This window comes from Perca flavescens, chromosome 10 (assembly GCF_004354835.1).
Source record: "Perca flavescens isolate YP-PL-M2 chromosome 10, PFLA_1.0, whole genome shotgun sequence".
In the NCBI taxonomy this organism is placed as follows: domain Eukaryota; kingdom Metazoa; phylum Chordata; class Actinopteri; order Perciformes; family Percidae; genus Perca; species Perca flavescens.
In genome coordinates, this window is record NC_041340.1 from 14,998,841 (window position 1) to 15,013,542 (window position 14,702).

The 14,702-nt window shown below is 38.2% G+C and overlaps 1 protein-coding gene across 4 annotated transcripts in view; it reads left to right on the plus strand.

Annotated features, from left to right (window-relative positions):
- Positions 1–14,702, plus strand: part of drp2 (dystrophin related protein 2) — a 176,297-nt gene that overhangs the window by 80,135 nt on the left and 81,460 nt on the right. The gene's annotated exons all lie outside the window — the stretch shown is intronic.

The window sequence follows — 14,702 nt, forward strand, 5'->3', positions numbered from 1 at the left end:
CTGCAGCATGCCTACTGGTTTAATAGACAATATCGAAGGGTTACTAAGGCAATAAACTAAGATGTAAAAAGAGAGTGAATTATATTCATCAGGTGACAAGAAACACTGTGACATAACTAAATTATCCTGTCAGCAGCATGTTTGGGACTAACCATTTGTGTGTGTGTGTGTGTTTTTCCCATCATTCAACTTGTGGCTGTTGAGGGGCACTGGGACAGCAGGAAAACCATAAATGTAGGTTTAAAGAGATCATTTTAGATTCATTGCAGTATTTTGTTCCTAGTTGCAACAACTCAGTGTTCTGGCTCCTTCTCCATGGTAATGGAGGCTGAAGCTACTGGGTATTTTCTGATTTAGAGTTGTCTACCCTACCAATGTGACAGAAATCACGATTCCTATATATTTATTTAAATAATTAACAGTGATTGCCATGACATAATCTATAGTAATGTAATAATGTATTATCCAGGAGTGTTTCTATGTTGAGGAACATTGAAGATAGCATTAAAAGAACATTTGAAATTGGAATTGAAGCCTTTTGTTCAAACTTACATTACTCTAATTCTAGTGGCGATCCTGAGTTTCTAAATCTAGATGTCAGGCAAGCAGTAAAAGTATAGTTGTTTTGTACCTTTTCCAGAAAAAGTTTAGATATGCATAATGATGCACAATTCTGTATATCTACAATATCGCCATTTGATGAAATGGTGCAACTGTAAAAACATATATTCTGAAACAGAGGTTTCAATATTTCAGTCAGCATAAACATCATATAGCTTTAATGAAGAGGCGAAACAAGCTAATACCAACAGTTACGAATAGGATGGTTTATACAACCTTAATGCGTAGAGGCCTATAAAGCAGATTGCTGCACTGCATACACAAACAACTCAAACACAATATTTTCAGACAGTCAGATGATGCTTCACTGATGATGCTTCACTGATGATGCTTCACTGCTGCTCTGGAAACACTTCACTCACCATGCAGTTAAATGAAAAGCATAACCATTACTCACCTGATGCTAGAATCAACATAATGGGTGTCCTATAGGTGTTCAAATAACATTTCCCCACTTCCATCTCCAGCAGTAATGATGTTAATGTCAGCAGAGCTCTAATTTCACAGCCGAGCTCTCGCTTCAAAGCCATCTTTTTTTGGGGCCAAAAAAAGAAAATGGCACCATGTAAATATAAATAAGTGTGTGGATGCCATGTTTGCTCCTGGGGGAAATTGCTTTGTCATTGAAAAGATAAAGTAGGAAGGGGAAATGTGCAGTTAGAGGGCAAAACACTGCGAGCATGACAATGTGCAGTCGTGAAAGTCTTTGCTTTCTCGTGCTGTTCTGTTAGGTGCTTCCAATCACAAATCACTGTGCCACACATCTGCAGACAAAAGGATTCAAGCTTGGGAAGAGTGCGGCAATGTTTCATGGTGGAATAGTAACAGTTTGACAGCTGCATGAGCCCAGCAGGGTTGTGGAGGGTATAGCTGATGTAGTTTTTTTTACATGTAGTGTGTGTCTCTCTCTGTGCATGCCTACTATTTAATAGACAATATCGAAGAGTTACTATTTGAATATGTGTATGTGCTGTGTCATTGGAGCTCCTCTAGTCCCTCCAGCAGTGTGTGACGGTTGCAGCTGTGAGGGGAAGCTCAGTTCACTTATCCTGCATCAGCAGCAGAGAAGGGACTAAGCTTGTGTGTGTGTGTGTGTGTGTGTTTTTCCCTTTCACTTCTAACTGGTGGCTGTTGAGGGGCTGTGGGACAGCGGGACAAACCAGCAGGGAGGCAGTAGTCCAACCTCCACTAACCCCCATCAGGCACAATGCCAAGAGCCAGGACACATATCAACATGCATCCACACATGCTCACTCACAGAAATGTACGAGTACACTTGCACTGACTCTATTTACCAGAAGTCCTCCTGGACACTGATATTCTGAGTCATTGTTGGCTTGGGATTTATTTGTTGTTAAATCAGTGCTCGGCACATTCAGTGAAGCCCAGCCGCTAAGTTCTGGGCGTCTATATCAGTGCTCGCCAGTTCTTTTGGACAGTATATAATGGCTTTATCACTTATGTTACGTGTTTGTAAATGTGGGTGTAAAAGCATTACAAATCGTTGTTGGCTTAAGTTCACTGACAGAAGGATGTGTTGTGTGCAATTACACTTGTTTCCATTTCAGTACAATCACTCTATATATATATATATATATATATATATATATATATATATATATATATATATATATATATATATATATATATATATATATATATATATATATATATATATATATATATATATATATATATATATATATATATATATATATATATATATATATATATATATATATATATATATATATATATATATATATATATATATATATATATATATATATGTATGTATGTATATATATATATATATATATATATATATATATATATATATATATATATATATGTGTGTATATATATATATATGTGTGTATAATATATTAGTTTTTTTTTTACTTTTTTATTTCCTTTTATCAAGTACAGTCATACAGTGTGTCACAAAAAAAACTTTTTAATGATACAGTAAGGTGCCACGGGTAAGTCTACAGAAAGGATAACAGTCCATAGATATCTTTCATCCTAACCATAATACAACCATATAGCAATATCACCTTTAAACCTACTACATTTGGTAAATAATAAAGTAATTTTCACATTGCAGACAACTGTTGGAGGGTGTGGCTTCAGCCAGGAGGCTGTGATTACCTTATTTGCTATTACAGTTTTTTCCAACTGCTTACACACAAAATCTTTTCATGTCACACGATTTTTGAAACCTCTCACTCAAAGTGCAAAACTACACAGCAAATCTCCAAAACAATAAGCTATTTCTCAGCCTTTCACTCAGCTTTCAATTGCATAAAACACTTATTTCAAAACATTACACACAATTCTCTACCTAAGACACAAAAATCTAACAGGAAGTTACTTGCTATCCATTTCTAAACACAACCAATCAAAATGCTACACTTATTTACCAGGGCGCACACACACTCCTCACATTTGCAAACACATTATGTCATAACTCAACACTCACCAATCATTGCTTTAGTATAGGCCTATACATAGGTCAAAGGTCAGATTACCTGTTTTGAACAATGGATGCCAACAATAGACAGAGAGCAAGGGGAGGAGGAGGGAGAGACAGGGGATAACAACGAGGAGGAGGAGGAGGGAAGAAGAGTAAGGAGAGCCATCTCTGATGAGATCAGGGAGAGAAGCCCATCTTGAGTAGCTTTACAGTGGCGTCCATACTGCATGCAACTATCTAATTACTATTTCAGCATTACAAATCTATCAGACTTTGTTTTGCACAAAGTGCATACAATTCTGTCCCCCCGCCCTACACACACCCCCCCGCCCCGACACACAAGCACGGACAAACACTCACAACACACACACACACACACACACACACACACACACACACACACACACACACACATTCTTCTAAAAATGATACCTTTGGTTTACATATGTTTGTATTTGTATTTTCTTGTTTCATGCTACTGTATACAACACTGAGCTAACGTTGTGCCCAATAAATATTTTCTGTTTTACTGTAACATTAGATTGATTTTTACAGTGCACTTTTCAACCCCTCTCAGCAGATGTCTTTCTCTCTAGAACATTGTAAATGTAGCTCTAAGCCTATGAAAGACAAAAGAGCTTTAGATTTAGAACAACAGTGTGTACATGGTATATCCAAATATTTACTATTATGAAAAAAGTGTTTGCCATTTGATGTAAATGCTTCATTTTGAGATGTGTTTATGGTATTTTGAATGCATTGTTTCATTTTGAAGGAGATGTGAGGCATTTTGTGTGTGCAGTTTTAGGAATTGTGTGTAGAGTTTTGAAAAAAGGAGACAGTTTTGAAAACGTGTGTAAGCAGTTGGAAAAAACTGTATACTTTTGTGTTCTTGTTTCATGCTACTGTATACAACACTGTGCTACTCTTACTAACGTGATGTTTTGCCCAATAAATATTTTCTGTTTTACTGTAACATTACATTGTTTTTTACAGGTGCACTTTTCAACCACTGTCAGCAGATTACTTTCCCTCTAGAACATTGTAAATGTAGATATAAACCTATGAAAGACAAAAGAGCTTTAGATTTAGAACAACAGTGTGTACATGGTATATCCAAAAATTTACTATTATGAAAAAAGTGTTTGCCATTTGATGCAAATGCTTCATTTTGAGATGTGTTTATGGTATTTTGAATGCAGTGTTTCATTTTGAAGGAGATGTGAGGCATTTAGAATTTTGTGTGTGCTGTTTTAGGAATTGTGTGTAGAGTTTTGAAAATGTGTGTAAGCAATTGGAAAAAACTGTTAAAGGATTCTCAGCAAATAAGTTTGGCTGTTCTCTTCAAGATCAACTTTCAGTAACCCTAGCACAACATGTGATTGTTCAAGAGGTAGATCTATACAGAGACATTATTTTATTTCTTTTTGTACATTTTGCCAGTATTCTGATATCTTTGGGCAGTCCCACAATATGTGTGTGGTCTCCCACCAAGCCACAACCCCTCCAGCAATAATCTGGGGTGTTCATTTCTAGTTCCCATTTTTCTTTAATATCAAAGTTATTTTCTTTAAACTCTTCGTGCAATATCTTATAAATATGTGATATGAACTTTGTCTTCAGTTATTGATATAAATAAGTGCTCTATTTATGTTAAGGAACAGAGCTTTTCCCATTCTTGATGGTTTTGTAAATGGTGTCTAAGTACCTAAAGAAGTCTTGGTTTGGTAAATCGTATTTCTCTTTGAGCTGTTCAAATTATTTAAGGATTGCTCCGTCAAACAGCTAACCCCTTTCCTTCCATTTCAGGAATCCCTTGTCCAGCCTAGCAGGGGAGAACTCACAGTTGTTTGCTATCATTATAACTCTGGAAATGGTCATGGGAAGTTGTAGTTTTTTCCTCACAATTGACCATATTTTTTACTCCATATATTAGCAATCTTCTTTTTCCCCCATTTGTCTTGGTTTAGGAATGGAATTGAATCTAATTGCAAATTTGGGCATTCACTCTGCTCCATTCCAACCCATATAGTTTCAGTGTCTTGGCATATCCAAGCGACCATTGATCTGAGTTTGGCTGCCCAGTAATATTTTTTCAGGCAAGTCAAGTCCAGGCCTCCATTATCTTTTGGGCAGAGTAGTCTTTTAAATTTAAGTCTGGGTCGCTTGCTTTGCCAAATAAATTTGGACAGCCATGTATCCAATATAGTAAAGGTGGAAGCAGGAACATAGATAGGTAGTGATTGAAAAAGAAAGAGCAACCTTGGTAAAATGTTCATTCTTATAGTTTCTATTCTTCCTGTCAGGGAGAGTGGCAGAATTTCCCATCTTGTAAGGTCCGCTTTTATGTGGCCCATCAATTTCCCATAGTTAGCTTTAAACAATTTTGATAGGTCTGTCGTTATAATAATTCCCAAATATCTAAATCGTTGAGACCAGTGGAAATTAAGCCTTCCTGACAATTGAATTGGCCAATGTCCAACTAACATCATTGCCTCTGATTTTGATTGGTTGATTTGATAAAATCAACCAACCAACCGATAATGTCTATCAGTGCAGGGACAGAAAGGACTGGATCCCTTATATAGGTTAGGATATCGTCTGCATAAAGAGATATATTGTGCTCCTTATTTCCAATGTCTTTTATGCCTTTTATTTCCTCATTCTGTCGTATAGATGCTGCCAGGGGTTCAATATTTATAGCAAAAAGTAGGTGGCTAAGACAGTCCCTTTGCCTCTCCCCCCTCTGTAGGTCAAAGAACTCAGAACAGCATCCATTTACTCTGACACGTGATTTTGGATTTCTGTAGATAACCTTGACCCAATTTACAAATTTTGAGTGGAGTCCCATTACAGATAGCGTTTTGTACAGGAAGCCCAAATTTACAGTGTCAAACGCTTTCTGTGCATCAGAGCTTATTAACATTGATGTTTGCTGGTTTCTTTTAGTGCAAGTAATGATGTTTAGGGTTCTTTTAATATTGTTAGCACCCTGCCTGTTAGGAATGAATCCTGTTTGGTTTTGCTTAATCAGAGTAGTAATATATCTTTGAACTCTATGTGCTAAAATACTTCATCTCGTAGTGTCTCTGTCTGGCAAATCTTAAAGCCCCTTCCGCTTTATATGACAAGAGTCTGTCCAAGGCTTTTCTTGCCTCCTTAAGTTCTGTAGCAATGTTACTTGTTCTTGTGGTTTTGTGTGGTGACTCTAAAAACTTTATTTTATTTACCAAAAATAATTGTTCCTTAAGTTGCTGTCTTTTCATTTTTGACGATATCTGTATGACTTTTCCTCTTATAACTCCCTCCCACAGAATTGAAGGATTAATTTCGCCATTATCATTGATCTAAAAATATTCTTTTAGAGTTTTACTTAAGTCTTCTACTGTTTCTGACTTGTTCAGCAGTGATACCTTTAGCCTCCAATATCTGAAAAAAGAGTGCATACCTAGATCTACTTTCAGCACAATCGGTGCATGATCACTCAGGGTTATAGGTTCAATGAAACAATCTGTTACTTTATATATGTATTGTTGTGGGAGACAGAAAATGTCAATCCTTGAATAGCTATTGTGTACATTTGAAAAGAAACTGAAATCCCTCCCCCTTGGGTTTTTAGTTCTTCATGGGTCTGTAAGACCCAGTTCAGACATAAAGTTATTTAAGGTTTTTGTTTTGGGGCACTGAGATCCCTTCTCAGTGGGTATCCTATCCATTTTTCCATCTTGCACTGCATTGAAGTGTCCTCCTATTATTAATACTCCTGAATTGCCTGCAATGATGATAGCGATTTCTCTAAAGAACATTGGTTCATACTTGTTTGGGGCATATACATTTAATATGGATACCTCGGTTCCTCCAACAGTCCCAACCACCATGACATACCGACCTAATTTATCCTGTATCACCTTCTCTGCACTAAAGGCCAAATTTCTGTTAATTAAAATAGCCACCCCTCTTTTCTTCCCATTTGAGACACTATATACTAAATTAACACATTCCCTTCTTAATTGTATGTGCTCGCTCTGTGGTAAATTGGTTTCTTGTAATAATGCAATTGAGTATTGCAATTGTTTTACCTGATAGAGTATTTTCTTCCTCTTGATAGGATGGTTTAATCCATGGACATTATAACTCACAACGGTCAGTTTATCCATATGGATAACAATATCCCATAATGTTGTCCTTCAGAGTTAACATAAATTTTCCAAATGTAGACCTACAGTATACCCCTGTTTACAAAGCACCTTATGTGACTGCTTAATTGTAAGAATTATATATAACATCCACCATTGTGGAGAACAAGGACTCACAAATAGAACAAGAAAAAAACTAACTTCCAAAAGCCCGACTGTTCTAACAAGCATAACGTCAGTCTCAACAAGGACGGAGAGTTGTGACCGGTCTCTCCGGGGATATGCATACAGTGCTGTTGCAACTATAGCCTACGCTGATAAGTCGCCTATCATATGGCCTATTGCCAACGTGCAAACCTTGACTGAGGAGAACCCATCCTTTCTTCTTGATGAGCTTTAAATGGTAAAACTAGCCAAACACGGTGTTACAAAGTAAATCGTATCCCCCTTTTTTATTTTTTTATTTTATTTTTATTATTATTATAATTTTTTTCTACTTTTTTTTATAAATCGCTACTCACAGTTCAGTAATGTTTCGTTTGATCATTGATGACCACCATGGAAAATGCTCTTCAGACAAGTTTGACATTGAAGCCTCAGTCCAGTTATTCTGCAAAAGTTCCGCCTAGAGTGTCTCCCGTTCGTCCAGTTGAACATGGATACCCAACTCTCCCAGTGTTGTGGCTGCGTCTGCGAGGGTCATGAAGGTCTTTGTTCCAGATTCCAGGTGAAGTTTCAGCTTGGCAGGGAATGCAGTCGACATTCAAAATTCACGACTGAGCTTTGATGTTCTTTTCATTAAGCAGTTTCATCACGTCTCTTACTTGTTTGCGTTTTTTCTGGATGTCTGACGTGTAGTCCTGGTCAAAGAAAATCTTTTGCCCGTTATATGGCACTCCTCCGCGGTGCTTCCATGCTTCCTGGATTACCATTTCGTTGATTCTGTAGTCCAGAAATCTGACGATGATGGACCTCGGGGGGCTCGCTGGATCTTTCGGTCTCATAGTCAGTGAGCGGTGTGCTCTCACTATATTTAAATTGAGCTCTCCTGGCAATGTCAGTGAGGTTTGGATGAGATCATTTATGAAGCTCAGCATGTCCTTGTTGGTTTCCTCATCTTCTTTCACCCCATATATGCAGATGTTATTCCGTTTTGCTCTGGACTCTAGGTCTTCACATTTTGCTGACAGGCTAGCATGTCTTTGTAGCAAGTGTGTTTTATCTTCTGCGTCACTCAGCCTCTGTTCGTATTTGGTCACCCATTCTTCCAATTTTGTCGTCCTTTCATCTACTTCGGCCAGTGCGGATTCTACTCTTTTTAAAGAGTCTTTAGTTTCTTTAGAGGCTTCAACGTACTCCTTTCTTAGTATGCGCAACTCTGCTAGCACTGCTGCCATGTTCTCTTCTCCCGCATCCTTTGGATTCTGTTGTTTGTCTTTTTTCTGTGATTTGCCCTTCTTCTCTGTGTCTTTTCGACTGCTGGCCATTGTAGTTGATTATTTAAGTAGTTTTTGCAGAAAATAGAAAGTATAGTTAAGGTTTGGCTAGCTTTTAAAAGTTATCCTCAGGGAGCTTAAGAATCAGGCTGCTGCCTCGGCCATAATGTCCCAGGAAGTCTCTCTCTCTCTCTCTCTCTCTCTCTCTCTCTCTCTCTCTCTCTATATATATATATATATATAAACCTTATGACCTCTGAGTTTCCTCATTCCTTATCCTTTTAAACTATGACTTCCAAAGAGGTTCAGTAAATTTGTGAAAGGACATGTTTTACAGCTGTAGTCATGAACTTTGGTAAACTTCCTGTCTACATACCCCCATAAGGTTTCCCAGGATAAATTGGAGGGGGTCACACAATGATTTAATGAAAAAGAAAGAAAAGTATACTTCTGTTGCACAAATAGTGCGGTTACATTTTTTTTCTGATTTTGTCTCTACCTTTTTTCCATTGGATATTTTCACTTTGTTAATCCTCCAAAGATCCTTCAAATTACACAATCTTAAAAGGGAACAAAACACTCTTGAATTCCTCACAACTCATGCAAGGCCTTAAACTGTTAACAATTGTCGCAAGCAAACATTGCTTTGGTTTAAGTAGTCACAAGCCATAAAAGTTGGGAACCAATGATCTTGATGGATAATCTTCAGTGTCCCCAGAGTCTAGTCTGAACGCTTCTCAAGCTAAACTTGATTTGTAAATACTGCGTCCATATCGGGCATTGAAATGCTAGATTACAAACTTTCATGAAAAATGTAACAATTTCATCAAGTCTCTCTTTCATGCCACTTTCCTATCATATTGTGCAAATTCATTGAAAATTAAGCTTTTTATGCGACAATGTGTACAGTACACTGCCATTTGTCTCTCTTGTAAAAGAGCATTTCTAGAGATTTTCTTGTTAAATAAAGGGTCAATAAATAAAATAAACTTGTCACATACAAAGTCATCAAGACTACAAGTCTAGAGCCATGCCAGCAGCTCTATGAGATTGTACTTAAGCATAGTGCTTCGAGCTAAATGCTAACGTCAGCATGCTAAGATGCTCATAATGGCAATGCCATGCCACCATGCTGATTATTAGCAGGTGTAATGTTTATATTTTAGCATGTTAGAGTGCTGACATTTGCTAATTTGCAGCTGAGGCTGGTGCAAAAGTCTGTATGAATTAGTTATGCAGGTATTTGGTCATAAACCAAAATATTAGACAAATTAAAATGTTGGCCTGATGGTGGCCCTCGAAGAAAAGTTAGAGGATTACCAAGTATTTGCAATTCATCCAGAGAGGGACATGATTGTCTGTAGCAAATGTGATGGCAATCCATCAGAAGTTTTTTAGGTATTTCACTCAAAGTCACAACAGTCAACTTTGTGGTGGTGCTAGAGGAAAAGGCAGGGGATCACCAAAGTCTGTAGGATTCATCCAGAGGGGGACTTGAATGTCTGTACAAACTGTCATGTCAATTCATGCAATAGGTCTTGAGATATTTCAATCTGGATTGAAAAAATCCAAACAAAGAAAACTAACATTAAAAACTTCAGAACCTTCATCAAAATATGTTTTAAATCTGTTATCTGTCATTCCTTTACATATTTCTGCTGTGGGTTTGACCCTAGTGCTCCTTATTATTACCTGGGTATACTGTTGGAACATACTGTAGCAATGCAAGCCTCTGCTGTAGGAACTTAATAATTACTTTAATTTGTTTTTCACTGAATCGGAACCATTAGTACAAGTTTTTTTGTGCACTGGTCAGAGTGTGCGTGGGTCAAAGGACATCAGGCAGATGGCCTTTTCTTCCCCTCGGTCTTGAGGAGTGGGGGGCATGTAGGTGTGAGCAGGAATGTACAAGGACAGAGAAGTCTTTTACCAAGACAGAAGTTTCTGCTTATTAGGTCACTCATCTCTCCACATGCCTGTCTCTGTCCTCCCCTCCAAACCCCCTCCTACCCTATCTCCATCACTCTCCCGTTTGTTTCTTATATCACTCTGTGCATGCCCAACATATCTCTCGATTCTCCACCAGGCCAATCAACAGACAGGGTTAATGATGTCAACATTCAGTTACCAGTAGTGAGAAGTTTAACAACATGAGTCGGAGACTGGAATCGTAACTGCGCAGCAAGTCTATAACATTAAGGTAGGCACTGCATATTGTGAGAGAGCTGTATTTATCTGCAGAGCTCCAGTAATGAGAGTAAGTCCTAGCCATCATATTGCTTCTCAGTGATATCTTAGCTACAGTCTTGATTCCTTTAGATTAATATCAATGTGTAGACATGGTGTGGCGGGACAGTGGCTTTGATCCTCTGATGCTTTATCTGCACTTTGAACGGTCTTTTCTCTTTTGCGCTGAAATCTATCACTATCTTTTATCATTTTCAACTCCTTTGATTTGAAATTCATATATTGTTTGAAAAATGTCCTTCCAGGTTGCCTTGGCTCGATTGTCAAAAAGAAAAGAGAAGAGGCAGATATTCAGTCTGCGCTGTTCACATAATTGGGCACTTTTTTTGTTTTTAAAGTGTTCAACTATGATTTTTGTAGGAAACAGTCATGAGTACATGGTGGTGAGAGCCGTAGCCATAGCATCAAGATTAATATTGTGTGTGTCACTTTGTGGCCTGTCAGTGAAATCTCTGCTGGTTTTTCAGCATCTTTGGAAAACATGCAGTACATACGCTTGACTGAGCAACGCCACATCTGATCAAGGTCGTAAATAATGCATTTTTAAAGCTTGACTCATGTTTTTGAAGTTTAAAGTGGAAGACAGACCTGCCTTAAGTGTTGCACTGTGGCCTCATACATGCCTGCATGATGCAGATAGAAATAATAGAGGCATTTGCATGACATGATTTTTGTGGACATCCTTTCCTTATTGTGATGGGGTAGATATCTGAGAAAAAGTGGGAGAGGAGAGATTTGAGGTCACCAACAGCACTGTCTGTCACTCAGTTGCCTCTTCACTCCAGACACAAACTTCTCTCAGAGCCATCTTTCACCCGCAGGGTATCCTCTTGGTGTTTGCAGTCATGTTGTTGATGGTTGTTATTGTTCAACTCCATTTCACTCATTTCATATCTTGAAGCGTCAGCTTTCCAAAGCAAACAAACAATCATGCTGCCATTCTGCTCTTAAACATCATTGTGTCATGTGGAGCCTCAGTTGCCTCGTTTCCATGTTTTATTCACAAACACAGCAGTGTCAGATTTGTGTGAAGAATAAAAAGGCATTTCAGTTATTATTTGAGCTCAAGTGAGGTCCTGGAAGAGCTAACAGTATGCAGGTTACATGTGACCTCTGATTAGCAGCGAAGGGAAAGAGACCAAGCAGGAGAGAAATGTGCTGATTCATACAAGACTACACTAACAGAAGCTGTCTGAGGAAGAAAAGGGAGGGTAGAGAGATAACGGGAGACAGGAGTGGGAACGAGATGATAATGATTCATGTAAAACTGGAAGAAAAAGAAAACATCCGGGTGAGGTTCTCTGTAGAGCAAACTTATAGAGAGAATAATGAATGTGTAGAGAAGAGAAGGAGGAGGAAGAAGATCTTTTTAAAAAAAAAAAAAAAAAAAAAATCAAATCAACTTTGCAGCCTGAATAGAAAGGAAACAAATTTAAACATGTATAAGTAAAGTTTTAAATTACCTATTGGTGATATAAAAAACAAAAACAAAAATAAGGTACAACACATTTTTCTACATGTCACATTAACTTTATACCTGAGTGAGAGTAATTGTGTGTGTGTGTGTGTGTGTGTGTGTGTGTGTGTGTGTGTGTGTGTGTGTGTGTGTGTGTGTGTGTGTGTGTGTGTGTGTGTGTGTGTGTGTGTGTGTGTGTGTGTGTGTGTGTGTCTTGCCATAGATGGATGGCAGGTTAAGCCCTCCAGCAGGGAAGAGTCGGATTGACCAGTTTAAAAAAAAAAAGAAAGCAAAAGATGTGATAAGAGCCTTCTGACGAAGCACAAGGGAAGCTCCTGGTTATAGTGTGGGTGTGTGGGTGCGTTATAAGGCTAAAGGTGTTAGCTGAGAGGCCCAGCTGCTGCTGAGGTTAAGGTTGTGAAATGAACGAAAAAGACAGGAAGCCTCTGACAGCCCAGTGACCGAACACAAGATTTATCATGACCTTTGAACTGAGAAAAGCTTCTTCTGCCACTAACTAAAGTGTGTGTGTGTGTGTGTGTGTGTGTGTGTGTGTGTGTGTGTGTGTGTGTGTACGTGTGTGTACGTGTGTACGTGTGTACGTGCATACGTCTGTGTGTGAAAGTGCTTGTGTGTTTTGTGTACATGGGCTGCCTCCTTGATATTTCTTTCGCCCGCAGCTCCATCAAGGGGATTGCACCTCTTCAAGTCTAGCCTCACATGCCCCCTCACTTTAAAAGTCTGTGAAAAAGAGGCTTTTTGTCTGCGTTTGTTACCTTTAGTTTAATGGAATGGAATAATGGGGAGAAACTGCTGGTGTCTCATGATTCAAGTTTTCTATCTTACACACAGAACACAGTTATTCAATTTGACTCTGATTTGTTGACTAGACTTCTTGTGTGTGTGTGGCACTTCACATTTTTAAAACACTTGCATTCTTTAACAAGGTGGGCAAGAGGTAGGCCAGTCAAGGTATCTGTTGTCTGATGTATTGTTCAGCCGATTTTGACCTATTAATTATTAGAAATACGTTCTGCCCTACACATGTCTATACATCTTCTTGTCTTGCATTAGACAGATTATTTATGTTAACAATTAATGTGTCCCTTTCATGGATCAAGTCTCGGGTTAAACCTGCATTAATAGTTTATTAAGCCTCTTGGGAACATCAGAAACAAGCTGTGCCTGATATTATTACCTTTCAGGTTGATATTGCATACTTTTTGTTTCTGGTCACCTCATGAATGTAGGTATGTGGTTCAGTCACTCTGAGTGACCCTGCTGCTATATTGATTTTAGCAGCTTTAAAGGAAGAGTTGTAAAATGTTTTCAGAAACATGTTTCAGTGAACTATTTTAGTACAATATGAGATTGTATTCTGAACAAGCCGCCATGACAGTCTGGCTTTGAATTTCCGGAGAAAATGAACCCACATGATGCGTTTGTCCAATCAGCTGCCAGTTTTTATTTTTTGGGCAACAATACAAACAAATATAATGGCTGATTAGACCATTTGTGAAACAATGGAGGCAACACAAAGACAAAAACACTACACACTAAACTACAATAAGTCATTATACATATATTTTTTTTGTTGTTGCAATTAACCAAAACAAAAGCACCAATAAACTAATATTTGGCCTCGACCAACTGCCACTTTGCTCGTTTGAAAGCCATGATGTCTCTCTCTTTCTCATGGGTGGGCGAAATTCTCTGGTCTGGCAGAGAAAGGGGGAGGTAACCTTGCTCCTTATGACCTCATAAGGAGGAGATTCCAGATCGGCTCATCTGAGCTTTCATTTTCTCAAAGGCAGAGCAGGATACCCAGGGCTCGGTTTACACCTATCGCCATTTCTAGCTACTGGGAGACCATAAGCAGGCTGGGGGAACGCATATTAATGTTAAAAAACCTCATAAAGTGAAATTTTCATACCATGGGACCTTTTAATAAAATAGTGTAAATCCTAGTATCCTGGTGTGCGCTGGAACTTTTTTGGTTTACTTTTGTTTACCCTGCACCAGCTGGCACCCAGGAGAGAAGCACTGTTGTGCACGGGGTATCTTTAGTTTTTTAGAAATTGAACAACTCAAGGCAAACGTATCTAAAGACAAACTAAAGTGTGACTGTACAGAAGGTAACTAAATAACTTCAAGGTGCTACCACGAGCAAATGGAAAATGTTGTGTCAATAAGGAGGTTTGAATTCCAGTGGATTTTTCTTCTTTTCGAAAAACAGTGCCTTGACAGATGATTGTGGCAAAAGTTGAACCAGATAATTTTTTTTTCTGAAAGATCCTTTTTCTGCCATATCTTTTACAATGTGTTCTTTG